General features: G+C 28.4%; 1 pseudogene; it reads right to left on the bottom strand.

The window, feature by feature from the left end:
• Nucleotides 1–4,989: 4,989 nt before the first annotated feature.
• Nucleotides 4,990–5,561, bottom strand: LOC126833128 (piggyBac transposable element-derived protein 4-like; annotated as a pseudogene).
• Nucleotides 5,562–18,523: the final 12,962 nt, after the last annotated feature.

The following is an 18,523-nucleotide window of genomic DNA, read 5'->3' as shown; positions in this document are numbered from 1 at the left end:
TTTGATAAAAAATAATCATAATATAACTCGTATAGTATAGTAAGGTAAAAACTGAAGAGACTGGCAAATAATAGATTACTAAAAAAGAAATGTAAAAAAAACCAGTACAGTGGGGTCGGTGCATAGTGGGGACGGAGCATAGTTGGGTCGGGGCATAGTGGTGACGGGGAGGTCACAGGTTTACAGGAATTTTTAAATCTGAAAGTGATAAAATCACTTTCGAAAAAACGCTTCGATGCAAATCGGTAGTTAGTATTTTCAAGCCAGTACAGTCCAAACCAAGCACAGTATAAACCAGCAAAATTAGAAAGTTTTAAATGAAGGTTCTGTATTTACAAATGAGCATCAAAGCGTTAATTTGAAAGTGATTTTATCCGAGAGGACTAGTACAGTAGAGTATTGGCATAATGTAATCAAAGCAATGAGGAAACGGAGAGGTCACAGGTCTACAAGAATTATTATAAGTAAAAGTGATAAAATTGAATAAAATCGCTTTCAAATAAACGCTTTGATGCTCATTTGTAAATACAGAACCTTCATTTAAAACTTTCTAACTTTGCTGGTTTATACTGTGCTTGGTTTGGACTGTACTGGCTTGAAAATACTAACTACCGATTTGCATCGAAGCGTTTTTTCGAAAGTGATTTTATCACTTTCAGATTTAAAAATTCCTGTAAACCTGTGACCTCCCCGTCACCACTATGCCCCGACCCAACTATGCTCCGTCCCCACTATGCACCGACCCCACTGTACTGGTTTTTTTTTTTTTTGCAAAAACTTAGTGGACCAAATAACACAAATACAATGTCTTGTTATATTTTGTTGGAATGGTCGACGATTCATGTTTCAATCGTTTGTACTCCATAGTTTAAATTATAATCGCTTATTCTCAATAAAATTAAAATTTATGTATTATATACTTCCATTAAAGCAATCTCACACAAACTATTTATACTTCACAGATTATATTATTTCAAAGCTATATTATACTTCTATTTTACTAGATTGACAATGTACAAAATAAAATGCAACTAAAAAAACCTTTTCATAGATCCTTAAAATGTAAAGGGTGGGATAGTGAAACGGGTTTTACCATTTAAATACATTAGAAAATCGCCGTTTTACTGCCTCATCCTGTATATTAATTTCTTGTTATTTTCTAAAGAAAAATCGATTTTCTTACATTTAAATTAAAATAAATCGTATACTGGTACTGTGATGGAGAAAACAATAAATTTTACCTACATTTATTACTTATTAGTTAAATATTACTAACGTGTATAGCCACTAGCAGTCGGCTGTTGCCTGTTATTTAACAATAACCTTTAATGGAGATTTTAAAAATTGTGTTTTTTTAATGATAGCATAGGAGCAGTATCATGATGTTAAATGTTTACAAGATTTGATCTAGTCATAAAATAAAGTATTATCATTTATGACTTAATTATTATTACAATTTATCTTAATAGTAATAGTACATAGTAATAAAATAATGAAATATTTTTTACAAAATTAGAGCTACAAGTTGATAAACTAAAAAAATAAAATTAGCACGAAGCAGATTATCTAATATTAGACAATTCAAACAATCAAGCGTGAATCTCTTTAAATGAATAACAGTATAACAATATACAAAACATTAGTTTTCCTTTAAAAAAATTGTGTAATAAAAAAAACATTTTGAGTCGGTATACCGCATAAAAACCAACACTTAATCTGAATCCAAAAAACAACACTCCTCTTCATTATTTGCAGGTAGTTGGACATTAAATACTCATAGTTAACCTTCAGTAAGGTTATATAACGCAGGCTATAAAATAACGAGATAACGACAGTGGTTTTGTCGTATCAGAATCATTAAGTGTCTTAATAAGTACACGACCAGGTTTTTTTCACAATAAATCGAGTGTCTACTATAATCAGTTACACGATTTAGTCGCCTGTGATATCATGTAATAAACACAATATTATGATACCGATCATTGGGCCCTAAACTAATCTAACACGGATAGACGTTACCAACTGATAGTTTTTAGTGTCTGTTCGTTTCTCACATCTGGTACACTGGGTTTTTAGTTAAAAAAAAAAAAAAAAAGTTGAATTTGTGTAAACTTTAAGTCAAAAGTGGTACTTGAGCACAAAACCTAATAGTATCATTCTGTATAGATATAAATAAAATTGTTTTAATGATTTGATCAATTTTTTTAAAGATTTTAGGTGTTTTTGTTAAAATATACGCAATGTGCGAAAACACGGTTTTCCGGCAATTAAAAAAAAACTGTAGTGCCGAATTTTTCACCCGCTTAATATGTTATGGATACATATGAGTTCCCACTACTGGCAAATTTTCAACCCAAAAGTTTTAAAATTACGGCTAAAAACCCCGAAAAACAAAAAAACTTGTACCCCCCCTAGGGGGGCGGGAAATGGGTATATTTTGAATTTGACAAAACTGACGTGCGCGGGCATAACAAATAAATATTTCTTATACATTTCAACTCGATCCGACTCTTTTTCTCGATACTATAGCCAGTAAAAGTTCTAACTTAAAAACTCGTACGGTTTTTTTTTTGTTTTTTTCAACTTTCGTCTGTGAAGACTTAAACTTTTTCAACTTTTACCCCCCCAAAGTACAAACTAGACAAAATTTGTGATTGATAGAGTTGCTATTCAAAGGAATTGGTCTAGTATTAAAAAAGTTACAGTGTATACAGCGAAAAAAAAAGCCCACATCAGAGTAAAACCAATACCTTCTCGCTTTGCATCGAAGCTAAAATACAGATTTTTTCTGTTATGCTTTCTGGAGTCTACAATCGCTGGTGGTGGTCGTACAAAAACTAGTTATTCAAGTGGTTTTTGGTAGTATCTATATAGTAATATAATATTATATAGCTGTAGGGACCACACGATTTTTAAGATATTTTAACGGTACTTGGTTTTTTGAGTTCCTACTGAATGCATTCAATGATAATAGAATTTGTCCCAAATAACAAATATAAAAGTACAAAAAATAATTTTAAAAAGTATAATATCTTCCAAGAATATTTTCTAGATTCCAATAGATTATTCACAACTTGGTTAGTTTAATAGTACACACGCGTTACTATTTATTTGAAAAAATCTTATTAGTGACACTTTTATACTTATACATATCAAATGGTTTTTACTATCAAAGCGTTTGATTTAAAAGTAATTCTATAACTCTGTGAAAGTAACGAGTTTCTTAAAGACATGTTCCGACATTTTCAAAAATTAGTATCACATCTTAGAAATAATCGAATAAGTTCCAAATTTGTATGCAATATTCTTTAAACATAGCATAATTAATTACGTTGACAAATTAAAAAAATATATATCAAAACCCCTCTTTTCGAAATGCGGTGGTTTTATTGCAACGATATCCACAATGCTTTTATTGATGTTTAATATTTCTACCATCTACAGATTCGCATCGAACCGTTTTTTAAGAGGTGTACGGCCTGTAATCAGTATCACCACAGATTAGTCGAAACCAAATGGCGCCACCCCATTATCTAATCTGTGGTGTAACAATAACTTCTTTGCGGTTTCATCATAGACATGAAATACAATTTTTGTTAAATTTTGACAACCTGCTCCCATAATATTGTGCATGATATTGAATAAAAGCGTTACATTTCATAATCGGAAAAAGTGGTTTTTTTTTTATTTAATAAATATAAACTTTCAATTTTAAAAGTTTTGAAAAATTTCTAAGGCTAAATTAAAATTAAAAATTACAATTTTCTATAATAAATCAACCCATTAAATGGTAATAAATTAGGAAAAATTAGGGTTTTCGTTAAAAAAAAAATTTAACTACCTAGAAAAATAGTTTTTTTTCTCCTGAAAAAAAAAAAAAAATTTGAAATTGGGACCTTGTTTTAATAAGCGTTTCAACTGTATATTGTAATTAGATAGTATCAATTATCGCCAATGTAGGTACTTTATGTCTCGTCTATAACGAATTTTAAATTGTATTCATTGGTAACTGTATCTTCAGATGTATCAATCATCACACTTCTATATTATTTTTACATTTAATAAGAATGTTTTCATTTGTATAGAAGGTTCACAACATATTAAGACTATTCAACTAATCATCTTAAAATTTAAGCTTTTGTTGTATTGTAGATTGTAATTAACAATTTCTTAAAATTAAATAACAATTTAGGTATATATATTTATGGCAATTCTACAATCAGCATAACATAAATGTTAACAATATCTTTATTGAAATATTAAAGAAAATTACTAAATACATTTTAATGAATTATTCAAATCTTAAAATTGTATAATTTGTTGTAATTCTACTGATGTACATTAAAAGTATAATATTAACCCTTTAAAGGGCAAAATTAATAGATGATCTAAAACAGATAGTGTAAAACTTTTTCAATGAATGTGTTATGTAAAAAGATAAATTGATGATTTGCAAGTACCCCCCTACCACTGGGGGGGTCTTAGGGGGCATTTTTTAAGTGGTTGCTATAATAACCACCGACCATTTAGTACTAAACTTGGGTGGTCTATATTTTAACCACCAATCATTTAGTTCATTGTTATATTACTAAAATAAAATAACTTTTTATGAAATTTCAACTACTAAATTGTTATCTACAGTTATTGTTAAAGAAAAAAAGCATTGCACTTTATTTACTTATTAGTATGGTTGATAACAAAAAAATATTAACTTGGGTTGTAGTACTTGTAGTAATACAAATCTAAAACAAAATAAAAAATCAAGTTTAAAACTGTTAGGAACAAATATACAATAAATAACAAATAATGTTTAGAAAAAAGTTAAAAACTTAAATATTAACCACAAGCATAAAACAATAACAAATGAATTATTATAAATTAGTTCATAACTTAACTATGAACAACAAACATAATATAACAACACATTTATAGTTATAAAATAAATTTTAAAATTAAAAATAAGTTTATAAATATAAACAACCTATGTGTTTATGGATTGTGAAATGGTTTAAAACCATTTAAGCATAGAGCTACATTACATTTTTTACAAATTATACTAGACCTCTTGGGTTTGGTTTTTGTACTACAAAATGCACATCTGCGGTATGTTCCTTTTGTTGGTTGGTGGTCTGCCATGTTCTGAATTTTGTAAAAATCTGTTACCATAATTTACCATTTTCTTTGGTAAATTTTTTGTTTATAAATTTTTTTTTTATCCCACGCTGTTTTCTGGATGAATAATCGCCTATTAATTGATTAGCCAATGCAGATCTAAATTGATGATGGGTAAATTTGGATGCCTTGGGATTATGTAGATCATTGGTAACTTTATATGGAATATAGCTATTTACTATTGAGGCATCTATTAGATAATAAAATATTTTAATCCACCAACGCCTAGATTTCCATAATATATTGTAGAATGAATGATATTGGTCAAAGTGATCTACACCGCCCATGTATTTATTGTAATCAACAATAGATATAGGGCACTTAACTGTGTGTTTATCTCCTCGATAATCTTTTCTTGTAACCGAGCTAATAATTTTAGAGTTATGCATGTTACTTACAGCATTAACACATTTGACACCTCTGTCTTTCCATTTACTGACACTTATTTCTTCTGAGTTAACAATACCACATTCTCCTTGTTTAAACTGCTTATCAATTTTTAACAATTTTGAGGGAAAATATTTTCTATTTGCCTTTATAGTTCCACAGCAAAAATGATTTTTTTCAAGCATTTTATTCAACATAGGAATGTTGCTGAAGAAACCATCAAAATAAAAACAAAAGCCTTTGCTGTCAAAAGGGGAGGCTAATAATGTTACTACTCTTTCGCCCAATCCTATCTCAGGATCCCCTTGCTTGCCTTGATAAATATAAAAATTCAACAAATAACCAGTTTGAGTGCAACACGCAGCCCAAACCTTAATACCCCTTTTGATCGGTTTCAAGGGCATATACTGTTTCAAAGTGGTCCTTCCTTTGCAAGCAATCATGCTTTCATCAATAGAAATATTTCTACTGGGATTAAAATTGTTTAGAAATTTATTATTAAGATTTTCAATTAGAGGTAGTACTTTGTACAATTTATGATAATTTTGTTCTCCTCTTTTGGGCATTCTCATGTTGTCATTTATGTGTAAAAATCTTTTGAGTGACATAATATTGGATATTCTATCTACATGAAAGTTACAATCGTTTGACCAGTAAGACTTAATTGTTGGTAATTTGTGAAATCCCATTATAATGAGTATGCCAAAAAATGCTTTTATTTCTTCTATGATAATGTTATATTTTTATTATTTTGTAAAGCATACAACTCAGTCTGAATTTGTATATGTTCAAATAACTTATTGTCAAAAAATGTTTGAGATATTACTAAAGGACTATTTAAATCAATAGGAACGTTAGGACCGAAAGGTTGATGAAATTTAAATTTTTTAAAAGTTCTTGGTCCTATAGTAGTTTTAGCCCACTGATAATTAATGGGTTATTGTGGAACTTTTTTCTTTTTATTTAATGTGTGATACACGGGCGAGAGACCATATAAATGTAAAATATGCCTAACCATTTTTAAATCTAATTGAAAAGCTAATGTCGGGCAACGCCAATGATATTATAGTTGTTTTTTGTATGAATAAATGTTTCATTCTCGTGTGTCCTATTGACAGTTATTTGTTCTTATAACTGTTTACATGACACAACGATTATTGTGAAAATTCCCAATTTTAATGGCTAGCTTCAATAATAGTTGAAGAACATAATATTATGTTGGTATGTTTAATACTATATTTTTCTTAGGGTCCGTTGACGACAGACCGTTGAAAAAAGACAGTCTATGTCGTGTCGTCGCTGCGCGCGTGAACACTTACCCAACGGCCTTTGGGTCAAACCAGCATCGATATTAAAGATTCATTAATAACTAACTGAGTATCAGTGAAAGCATAAAAATACGTTTACATGACACAATAATTACAGGCGGTTAATATTAGAACCACTAACACTTAAAGGGTTAAACAAATACATAATTTTGTATTAGTTTTTCTACAATTATGTACCACACTACCAAAAGTTCCAAACACAAGTTAGCAAAACGTTTTTATTTGTTCGGGTTTTTTTAAGTTTTATTCAGTTCATTATTTGTTTGACTAAAACTATATGTACAACTAAATGAATAACATTCAACCTTAGATAATAATAAAGTAAAAGTACAGATTATACGTATTATTGATGTTGTTATATATTTTAATATTATGTCTACAGTCAATTAGAATTTTTCACTAAAATTAAAATTTATTAGCATTAATAGTGGATATTGTATTTTTTTTTTTTTTAATGGCATAATTCAGCTCTTTTCAAATTTGACTATGCCTAATAAAAATGGTCAACGTATTAACGTTAACATAAATTAGCACGAATTAGGGTTCATTACTTACATACTATTACTCAATATTTAGGAGTACATAATTAATTTCAACACAATCTACGAATACAGTAAAAATATGTAATATGCATAGTTAATGGCATCGTTAACGACATTGGACAATAATGTTCAATGTAATAATAAAAGTAAGAGACCACACAACGCAATTAGTTATTTTCATCATACTGATAAATTGTAAATACATTTTTCCTTTAATAGGTTTTAAACACTATAAGATCCATTGCCGATTAACTTAAAAATCGGTTAAGGGGATTGTACGCGGTCGGTTTTTTTCAATCAGAACACATAAATTTTATTCCATTACACAGGCCGAACCAGTGATCCGATAAGCAATCTTAAAAAAGATTTGAATACGCCATGAAGTTTACCTAGGATCGGTCGGGGTACTTTTTTACAATTTTTAATTTTGACCATTTCCAAATTTGATATAATGTTCAAACTCTTGTTTTATACATTGTAGGAATGAAATATCAAAAAAGTACGTTGACCAATCTTAAGTACACTTCATTGCTAATTTAAATATGTTTTCAGATTACTTATCGGATCACTGGTTCGGCCTGTGGAACAACACATGCATATTTTGTGTTCACATTTACTTGTTTCCAGCGCGCGACCGGTCATTGACATGTGCACGCGCGCGCCAGCACTTCCCACACCGTCACTAAACAGGTACCTATAACGATAACCGAAAAAATTCGGCACCCGCTGAGAGAATTAACGATAATATTTTTTAATCTCATATACCTATACAAAACCTGATTGTATATTCCAATCATGAATTGTGTAATAGACCATTGTAATCTTATATATATATATATATATAAAAATTCCGTGTCACGATGTTTGCCGGGTACAAGGGCAGCTTGTATAACATAATGCCGGGTCCACACAGAGCGAACAATATTAAAACAAAACAAAAACACCATGTTTATTGACAATTTCCAAACAATTTTGTTTTTTTCAACAAAACGTTCTGTTTTTTAAGAACAAAACCGCGAACCGTTCGTGGTGAGAAATTTTATTGATGTTTTTGTTTTCATGAACACTATATAGCTCGGTGTGAACACAACTTGTGTTTAAATATCAATTGTTAATATGTAATTAAATATTAATGTGTTAAAAAATAAAAACAAATTATATTAATAACTTGTTTATATTATACCAATGTCATCATGCGGTAAATCTTTTAAAAGTTCATTGTTCATGTGCATTTATTTTTTGTAACGTTGGTCTTACCCAAAAACGTCTTTTATTTATTTTGAACATTTAAATAAATATATCCAGCACTTAACATTAAGTATATCTTCCTCATCTTCGATATCTCTTTTCAGTTTCCACATTAGTATTTTAATTATTTAAATAAGTTAATTATTAAAATACAAACGAACGTGAATGGATAACTAGTATAAAAGTATAAAAAGCACATTTTTAAAACGATATTTTCAGAATGGATAGATGAAAAAAACTCAACACAAACATAGTATTTAAATTGTTGTTCATGATTTGTTGAGGTTTTTTGTCAATTCAGTCTGGACAAATGGTTTTTTTACAGTTTTGTTTTTTATAAACCCAAAAAAGTTGAGTTTTCGTTTTGTTTTTTTAAAACCTCTGTGTGGATCCGGCTTAATAACATAACATATAATTAATGATACATGTCCAAAAAGTCCGGGGATTGTAAATAGAAACACTCTGTACTTATATGTTCAATAAGTCTGATGAAATAGTACAAACAAGCTACAATACTTTGTTGCACGTCATGCATTTATGCTCTTAAACACAAAGTTTTGTGTAAGATTAATACAAATTAAAATGGTGTTCCTAAAAACAAATATTATCAAAAACTGAAAAAATAAAGGAAATATTAAATCACTCCTCCCAAATGGAAAAATTGTGTAAAAACTCGGTAAGTCAAAAATAAATTACTAGGTTTCTTTTTTTAACTTTAAGAAAAAAACGTCGAAAAACGATATGCCCAAAATATTTATTATTACAAGATAAACATTGGTGCCACTCTGATAATCTACTAATACGAATCGAAGCATTTATTTAAATGTGATTTTATCACTTTCAGTTATATAATAATTTCTGTAAACCTGAGAGTCCCCCCGCACTGTACTAGCTTTTCATTTTTTTAAACTTTTAAGTGGGAACTTATTTTAAGCGTTTTTAAAATGGCAAATTTGTAATCTTAAGTTATATGTTTATAACAGAGATAATGCTCGTACGCAGACCGAGGCTTCTTCGTCAGCTATGGGAGATAATAATAATCTCAATACTAATGAACAATCTTTGAACAGTAATGTAACACCTGAAGAGTAAGTGATACAGTTATTTTAAGAACATTAAAAGTTAAATTATAATAATCGTTTGAATTTTTTAAACGATAAAATGCCATGGTCGACGTTTGGTAGACATCATGTTTTTATTCGAGTCCATTAAAAATATTGATCACCGTCCATTTGATTGCACATTTATAAACATGACTTTAATAAAAGAGATTATAAGAAACGGGTTTTCGATTGAATTCGTTTTTAAATGTAATATTTGTAATAAACGAGAACTTAGGTATAACAAATGAAGGTCTTCATACTATGTCTGACAATTCGGCAATGGTAGCCGCGATTGTAAATACTGGACAAGGGTATTCCCAACTAGATACATTTTCAGCTTTTTTTAAAAATACCTAATACGGGTAATTCGTTGTTCCAAAAAATCCATAAAGACTTAAGGAAACATACTGAGGATTCAGCTTGGGAAACAATGGAAATAGCTGGTAAAGAAGAGGCTTAACGTGCCCTTAAAAAATAAGGACATCAATTAATTTGGAATACCACTTATAACTGTTGTAGCAGATGGCACATGGTCCAAGAGATCATACAAAAGTAACTACAATGCTCTTTCTGATGTTGTAAGTATAATTTTCTTAGGTGAGGTAATATTAAATTTATATTTGTTTCGTACTGATTTATTTATTTTACCTACAAAATAATTTGTAAGTTTTCACGATTTTCATTATTTTTCTAAAAAATAGTGTATCAGAAAGCACCTACGATGTTGATTATTGTAAAAAATCTTAAGTTCTAAAATGAATTAACTATTTAAAAAAAGCACATACTTTTGTAGAACTATTATAATTTACAAAATATAAAGTATTTATAAATAATATGGTAACTTAAAGCCAGGCAATTATACACTTATACAGACGTTAAAATCAGCACAAGAGAAAATAATATTAAAATGAGTATTTATCTAATATAAATAAATTTAATAAACTAAATTTACCGAAAAAGTATACAATAAAACATAACATATTTCTTTTTTTTATTCAAAATAAAATATTATTTTTTAAATGTATTGAATTTTTCTGTATTTAAATAATAGATACATAATTATAATGAACAATAAGTAAAATATATTATTATGGTATCTATAAATACTACAGTAAGTTAATTAATAACTATAGTTTTAACTCTACTAATTAGTTAAAACAATGCTAAAAGTGCTTAAGTAAAACATCACTACATTTCAGAAAACCAAAATACCTAATAAAAAATGAACTTTTTTTGTTAAATATTGAAATAAAATATTTTAAAAATAAAACATATTATTTAGCCTTTATTATAATAATTTTTTTTTCATATATTTTATTGAATGTTGTTCAATTACATGAAAACATGACAATTATTTATTTATGACTTGTGAATTTTGTGTCAAAATACACGTTGTCATTTAAAATATAAATTAATAAATAATATATTATACATGTTCAAATCATTGATATCAGCAGACAGTTATCGATGACATTTCCTATAAAATCGCTGTACAATAACTATGAATATTATAATTTTTGGCGTATGCCGTTTTTCTGAACACTTTCCTATTATTTATTTATTAAATCTGAATAAGTGTCTGACAATAAACACATACAAATATATTTTATGTACAACAATATACTTACAAATCCAATTTAATTTAAAATTAAGCACCAGGTTAACGTATTACACGTAGTTTAATAAATTATTTTAAACAAAATCAAATAATATTGATAATAAGTAAAATAACACAGAATGTAATTCGAAATAATTAATTTTAACAAATATGTGTATAATTTCCTGGCTTTAAGTATTTATTGTTTATAAATAGGTACTTCATATTTTGTGAATTAATTAAAATTATTATATTTTATTATAATATATGTATAGCACAATGAAACGTCAAAAGGTTAAAGTTACCCACGGTTTGTAAACACATGGTTTGTAAATGACAAGGCAATTGTTTTAATCTTATTCTTAATTCGATTTATTTGGACATTTAAAAAAATACTGTATCAAATTGTATTAAAGATTTTGATGAAACGTTAAGCTCTAGTATACCAACCACTGATGAAGTTCCTGCTCGTGAAGAACCACAAAAAGAATTATTTATCTTCAAAGGTATTAATATTGGTACAGCGAATTATTGTCTTTTAAATATTCCTGAAAGGAATACATTTCTTTTGTGTGCGGATACATGATGAAAAAATGTAAAAAAACATATTTGTCAGGTTTGTATTGGCTATGCTCACTATCAAAAGCAGCAATTGTATCAATCCTTTTTTTTTATTTTTCCTTAAAGCTTATTCTACTAGTGACCATTCAATTTTTGGAAATTTGATGGTGCCACATGATTATTTTTATAATTATATCTATGAGTTGGAGAATATTTTTATTATTAACTTTCCCTGCATTGCTTTTGAAGACGGCGTTGGAGCTAAGTTAAAACTAGATTTTTGCAAGGTATAACCCTATAATTATTCATGTAAAACCTTTGAGAAGTCTTTTTTAATTCATTTATTTGCACGCTTTAGAATTTTTACGTGTATAATATTATTAAACAAAACTATGGTTCGGAAAAAAATAAAAAAATTTAAGTATACTTTCTCATTTGTAAAATTGTGTTTTTATAAATTATATTTATGTGCTAGCTAATATAAATTATTATAATGTAGTCATTATTTTTTTTTACGTACATACTTAATATAATAATACTACCTAATATTATCTTTAATTTTGTTTATATATGTTAAAAAAAATATATATAATAATAACAGCACTAAACTGTAAATTGTCTTGTATTTGTATTTTCCGCAGAAAAATCGTTGGGATTTAAAGAAAGTGTATGTGTTCTATTTGTGGATTTTAAAAAAGCCTACGATTCCATTCACTTTTTTAACATACTAAAGGAGTTCAATTTTTCTATTAAGTTGAGGCCACCCTCAAAAATACAGAAATTAAGGTGAAAGTGGCATCAATTTCGTCAAACCCAGTTAATGTAACCACCGGCCTAAGGCAAAGAGACGCGCTATCTCCAATATTATTCAATTTAGTATTAGAGAAAGTAATCAGAGAAATTGATGTTAATGTTAATGGCGGAATAGTACTAGGAAATTCAAACATAAACCTCCATGCCAACGCGGATGACATAGCATTATTAGGAAATACCGAAGAAGAGGTGAAAACGATTATGTACAGTACGCTAAGAAAATTGGCAATTGTCGAAAACAAGAATATCTCCCTTAATTATTTATTACTAATTAAACGTAGTCGTACGATTAATGTAGAAATTTTCCAAAATGTTTTTTAAGATACTTCCTACTAAGATATACACAAGCCGCATCTATAATATTTAAGTACTTGATTTACTTATTGTTAACGTTACATAGTGAATTGGGGTTTTTATTTGTTTCAGCTTACTGTGCTTGTGGTTTTTTTTGCAAATTTTGCTTTTGTTCACCTGCAACTAATCAAAGAAAACCAAACAGCATTATTAAAAGCTACTTTACCTTGATCCAAAAATTAATAATCCTGCAGTACCTGCTTATATTAAAAATTTTGCTTTTGTTCACCTGTGACTAATAATCAAAGTAATCCCAATAGCATTTTTAATAAAACCTTTTTAAAGGCTTCTTTATTAATCATCCTGCTTTACCTATATTATTTACATTAATATTTAAACATTTGCATGTTCATTTTTAACTGTGCCTTTTTTTTAAATGAGATTTATTTTTTTTCCATACTATAACATTTTTTACTAATTATGGCCAACAAAAATGTCAATGAAATTGAAGAAATTAATGCTGGGGTTTCAGCAAGTTTGCATGTTTTTGCACAATGCTCTTCCATTTAATACTATTTTTTAAGGGGGGTACTTATATTCAAATTTGCCTCAGACGCCAGGAGATTCTAGGGTTCTGATTATGGCTAACAACAATGTCAATGAAATTGAAGAAATTAATGCTGGGGTTCCAGCTGTGATGATAAATCATGACTATGCACTACCAGGAATTATTTCTAAATGTATAATTTTTGTTCAAATTACATTTTAATTGTTCTCTCACAAAGATCCAAGTTTGGACCAAAATAAAGAAGAACAACAGCAAGTTCCACAAAATCTAAGGCCTGACACATACACATTGATTCCTGGAGTACCTATACCGAAGAGTGGAATTAGTGGAAGACGATCTTGGATTCTATTACTTCAGAAATAAATCAACAGAACAAAAAATGCAAGTTGTTTAATCATAGTCACTATATTAAGTGAAATGTTTTATATTAATAATAATACATTTAGAAAATTGTATGCAAACAAATTTAGGGAAGAAAATTAAATAATAAATAGATAAAATATTATGTTATAATGAATTAATTATATGTTTAAACATCACTGTATGTAATTTAGATTGCAAAGAGTATGGATGTACACACATATGCAAATGGCAAACCTTAAGGAAAGCTCATAACCATCAAAGAGGACATGAAGACACACAGAAGAGAGAATTAAGGAACAGGCTTGGAAATCAATGTGTTGATCATAATCCTAGACCATATTCAGCTCGATTTCTGTACATGGTAGCCATTGTAGAGCAAGTCAAAAATGTATATCACTACCCAAACGGTTATAATAATCAGTATACAATAACGGGTGAGCCGGTGAGCGTATTTCCCGTAAATATTATGTTGTCAATGAAACATTTTCTGCTAAATATTTAGTAATTAAGTTGTATTATTCGGTCAACACAGTCAGATATCATTTACATTTATTCCGTTAATGAATTGTCATTTAAAGCTGTTATGAAGTCTAAATGGTTCTTGTCGATAATCAGTCTAATCTAACAACTCCATAGTATCATAAAATCACACCGGATTATATGTTGTCACTCTTTGAATTAATAATACTGAAATCTGGTTCTAACCCAAGGAAGTAGTAAAATTACATGGTATGTACGACTATTATTTATTATTAGCTGTGTCAGTTAAACAGCAATTTGTACTCAGTACGTTCTGACTTTTTACAGAAACTTTGTTTTAGCTATGTATTGGCTTTTTTGTTTCTGTTTTTCATAAATTGCAAATGGAATTTGTTTCATAGGTTATAGTCTAGTATTTGTGCTTTTCCATATTTGAGTTCTCAAAGGACACTTTTAATTATTTTTAGCCTAGACAACACTCAATAACTCAACTAGTTTCTTTTCGGAAATAATACATTTATATTTTCCATTCTGTACGTTTTGTAAATAATACCAACAATATTAATTTAATACAATAAAAATAATTAAAACCAACAATTGGATTGTTTAGGCATTGATGAAAACTATGTATCTGGCGTTATCGACTTAGGCGTACCTCACGCCAAAAAGTTATTTATGTAAACATTATAATATTATTATTATGAACTATTGTTGTTCGTCACTGTTAGTCGATGATGGTTTATTTCTTATGATAATTACAGCAAGACACTGAATGTTTATAATAATACTTTTACATTGATGGCCTTACAAATTAAACTCAAAATATAAAACGAATTCCACAAGACGCTATGTTATATATATATATATATATTGGTAATCTAATCTTGTTTATTTTAAGAAACCATGACAATTTTATTATTGTAAATAACGAACAAAATATATTATATTTCTCATCACCTCTGTATATGTTTTTTTATCGAGAATATGTATTTGTGCGTTTTTTCATTTTTATTGTGTTTGATTTCACGTGTACAACCCAAAATTTATCCGTTAACAATTGACGTAATAAAGGCACAAAATAACAATTTGGAGGTTAGTAATTATAATTTGTATTTTTTTTTTTTTTATATATGTTGATCAAACACATTTTGTCATACTGCATTATTTATTTTCCTTCAAGTGCAATGGACCACCGACCGTATGTAAACCGGTCACCCCGCCGTGTTTCTTATGTACAACACCGTCTTACTCGCAATTGCCGTTGTGCTCGAATCCGCCAGTTACATTTAAATTTGAAAATCCGCCCAACACTTGTCCTGTAACTTACAATCCCTGCAAGCCTTCGACAGGAGCCAAGTGTACTAGTTGCGGCGTTGCCGGCAACAAGAGAACTTGCTGTCGATCAAGAACTTGTATCACAAGACGTAAGAATAATATATCATTAATTTATATCGACATAAACGTCTTATGGCCGGTCGAAATTAGCGTGACACCGAATTGAGGGCAGATAAGGGAGAGACAAAAAGGGATGAAATAGTATAAATAGTACAAATAATAGGGATGAGACGATGGAAAAAATAAATGAATAATTCATGGCTTGCTGGCAAGGGACGATTATAATAGAATTTAAAACACCAATATATCAACAGGATTATAAAAGCAATCTGCATTTCAAAAAAAGTAAAGATCGAGGAAGGGTACACTTTTAATGGTTAAGTTAATGCTTTAAAAAAAAACACCGTTTCAGGAAAATCCATTATGTTTTTACTGTCGCCAGAGGTTTATGATTAATTTGGTCTAATTTGACTCGACTAGTTATTATGATATTACGTTGACTTGATTTATTAAATTATTAAACGTCGGAGCAATATAACGTATTATCTATTTATTGTCTAGGTTATTTATCGTTGAACTCAAGAAAACCACCGTCAGTAAACAAAGTTGAAAAACTTGGAAAATCGACTATGACCGATCACTGATAACTCTAAATTTACCATCAAATTCTTATGGTAATTTTCTGTTACGGCAATGTAACTTTAGCTTCGATTTTTTTGATTATTTCTTGTTACATGTAATTAGGTGTAATATATTATGGATTTTTATACCTACTATTGTAATCTTTGTTTATTTGTATTTTCTTGTTCTGCTTTACTTTTATCCCAAACAAAACAGAAATAATTGTAATCAATACATACAAAATATCTCCCTTAATCTCACTAAGTAGTTGGGTTATATTATTTTTCTCTTTCTTTTACCATGCTCGAACAATGTCCATTTATTCCCTCTCGTTTTACCTAATACGTTAATTTGCTTAACCGAGTACAAGTATGTACTTTAATTATGCAACTGTATATTTTACCGCGTACTATTTCCTCTATGGGTGGTACTTTTAGGTATTATACGGATTATCATACAAATTAATTATATTAATAAATATTGCATTTTGAGTTTGTTCATTATTTTTTAGTGGTTTAAGCGATAAACGAGCAATAATATTAAAATGTAAAATATTTTGAATTAAATAAACCGAATATATCGGATTTCCAAATAAAAATAAATTCCTGGAGGTATAAACGTCATAAGATAATTAAATGAAACTGACTAGAATCATTAAAAAATAATACATCAAACAGTAGATAATCGAATTATAAATTGAATACCGCAACCATTCATATAATAAATTGGGTTTTTTTTCTAAGAAAATGTATTATGTACTTATGGTAACATCGATAAGACGAGGAAGTTACGGTAGATTTACTATTATAATATACAAAAAAAAAAATTTTTTTTGCAGAAGTTTATGATTTGTATTTTTTTCGGATTCTGTGACTACAAACAGTTACTCTTTGTATTCTGCGGGCTTGTTTAATTTATGTTCAAAGTTGAGTCATGCAAAGAGGGATACAATTCCAGATGAATGACCACGTGGGAACTTTAACAATTGTGTTACGTTTCCTCTGTTTGGCTTCTATGCCATAACATTATTCTAGAAGGCATTTAAAATTGTTAAATAAATGTTAAACAAAAAACTTCTTTTACCAACTAATTACAGTGCAATTAAATAAGATTAACCTAAGGTTATTACATCAAATAATAATAATTAACAATTTACAATAATAACAAATAAAATGTATTATTAAAAAATTATACGATTTATTTATTTTATTTTCAAAACAGGCACAATTGCTTAAAGAAATAATATACAGTGATATACATTATATATATATACTTAAAAATAATACTAAAACCTACTAAACGTAGAAAAAGATAGGTCGCATTAGCACTCAAAGACCAAAAAAATTTGAATAAGATAGTTAGTCAATTAAAAACTAATGCAAAAAACTTTCTAAACAAATTAGTGACTTTAGCTTTACTAGAACAAGGATTATTATTTCAAGACTATATTCATAAAAGACTCTAAAGGTAGAATTTATTGTTAGAAAATAAGTGTAACATTAAAACTAAAATGATTGAGTTAGTTAATCGTTACATACTTATAATTCCTAATATTTGTATAAATTGTAAATTCTTATTTATAGATAAGAAATTAAATGTCACTATAAATTCTTTTATAAAAAAATGTAATTATCAGCTACAATTTAAGACTGTAAAAAACAAAAAGTTAATAAAAAATAATGAGTTTATAATAAAGTGTATATACTGTTAATAAATTACAAATGTATTTCTTAAACACACTATAAAATAATTATAAAACACAAAATCATAGACACCAATATAACTTATAACGTGTAATGTATAATATTTGATCACCCACATAATATTTAGTAATATGTTTGGAATTTGTATAATTGTATTGGATAATAATTATCAATATGTGTTATCATAATATTTACTATTTTGTTAGCGCCCGGTCTAAGATGTGTAGGCAACCACTATGATTTCGAGGGGCATACTTTTGTCGCGATTTCTTATCATTGACTGTCCCGTATTGTAATGTATAGTATTTGGTTATATTGAAGCGCTCTTAGGTTTTGAAAAATGCAATATATTGATACGTGTGTGAAACTAGCAATTCCATTTTAGCGATTTGTGATAACGATTTTCCG

This window comes from Adelges cooleyi, unplaced genomic scaffold (assembly GCF_023614345.1).
Source record: "Adelges cooleyi isolate 19-005CV unplaced genomic scaffold, UGA_ACOO_1.1 ACOO_flye_CR_arks_rails_tigmint_CR_PRNA_19, whole genome shotgun sequence".
Classification (NCBI taxonomy): domain Eukaryota; kingdom Metazoa; phylum Arthropoda; class Insecta; order Hemiptera; family Adelgidae; genus Adelges; species Adelges cooleyi.
The sequence above is the reverse complement of the archived record's forward strand: the minus strand, read 5'-3'. Positions and strand labels throughout refer to the sequence as shown.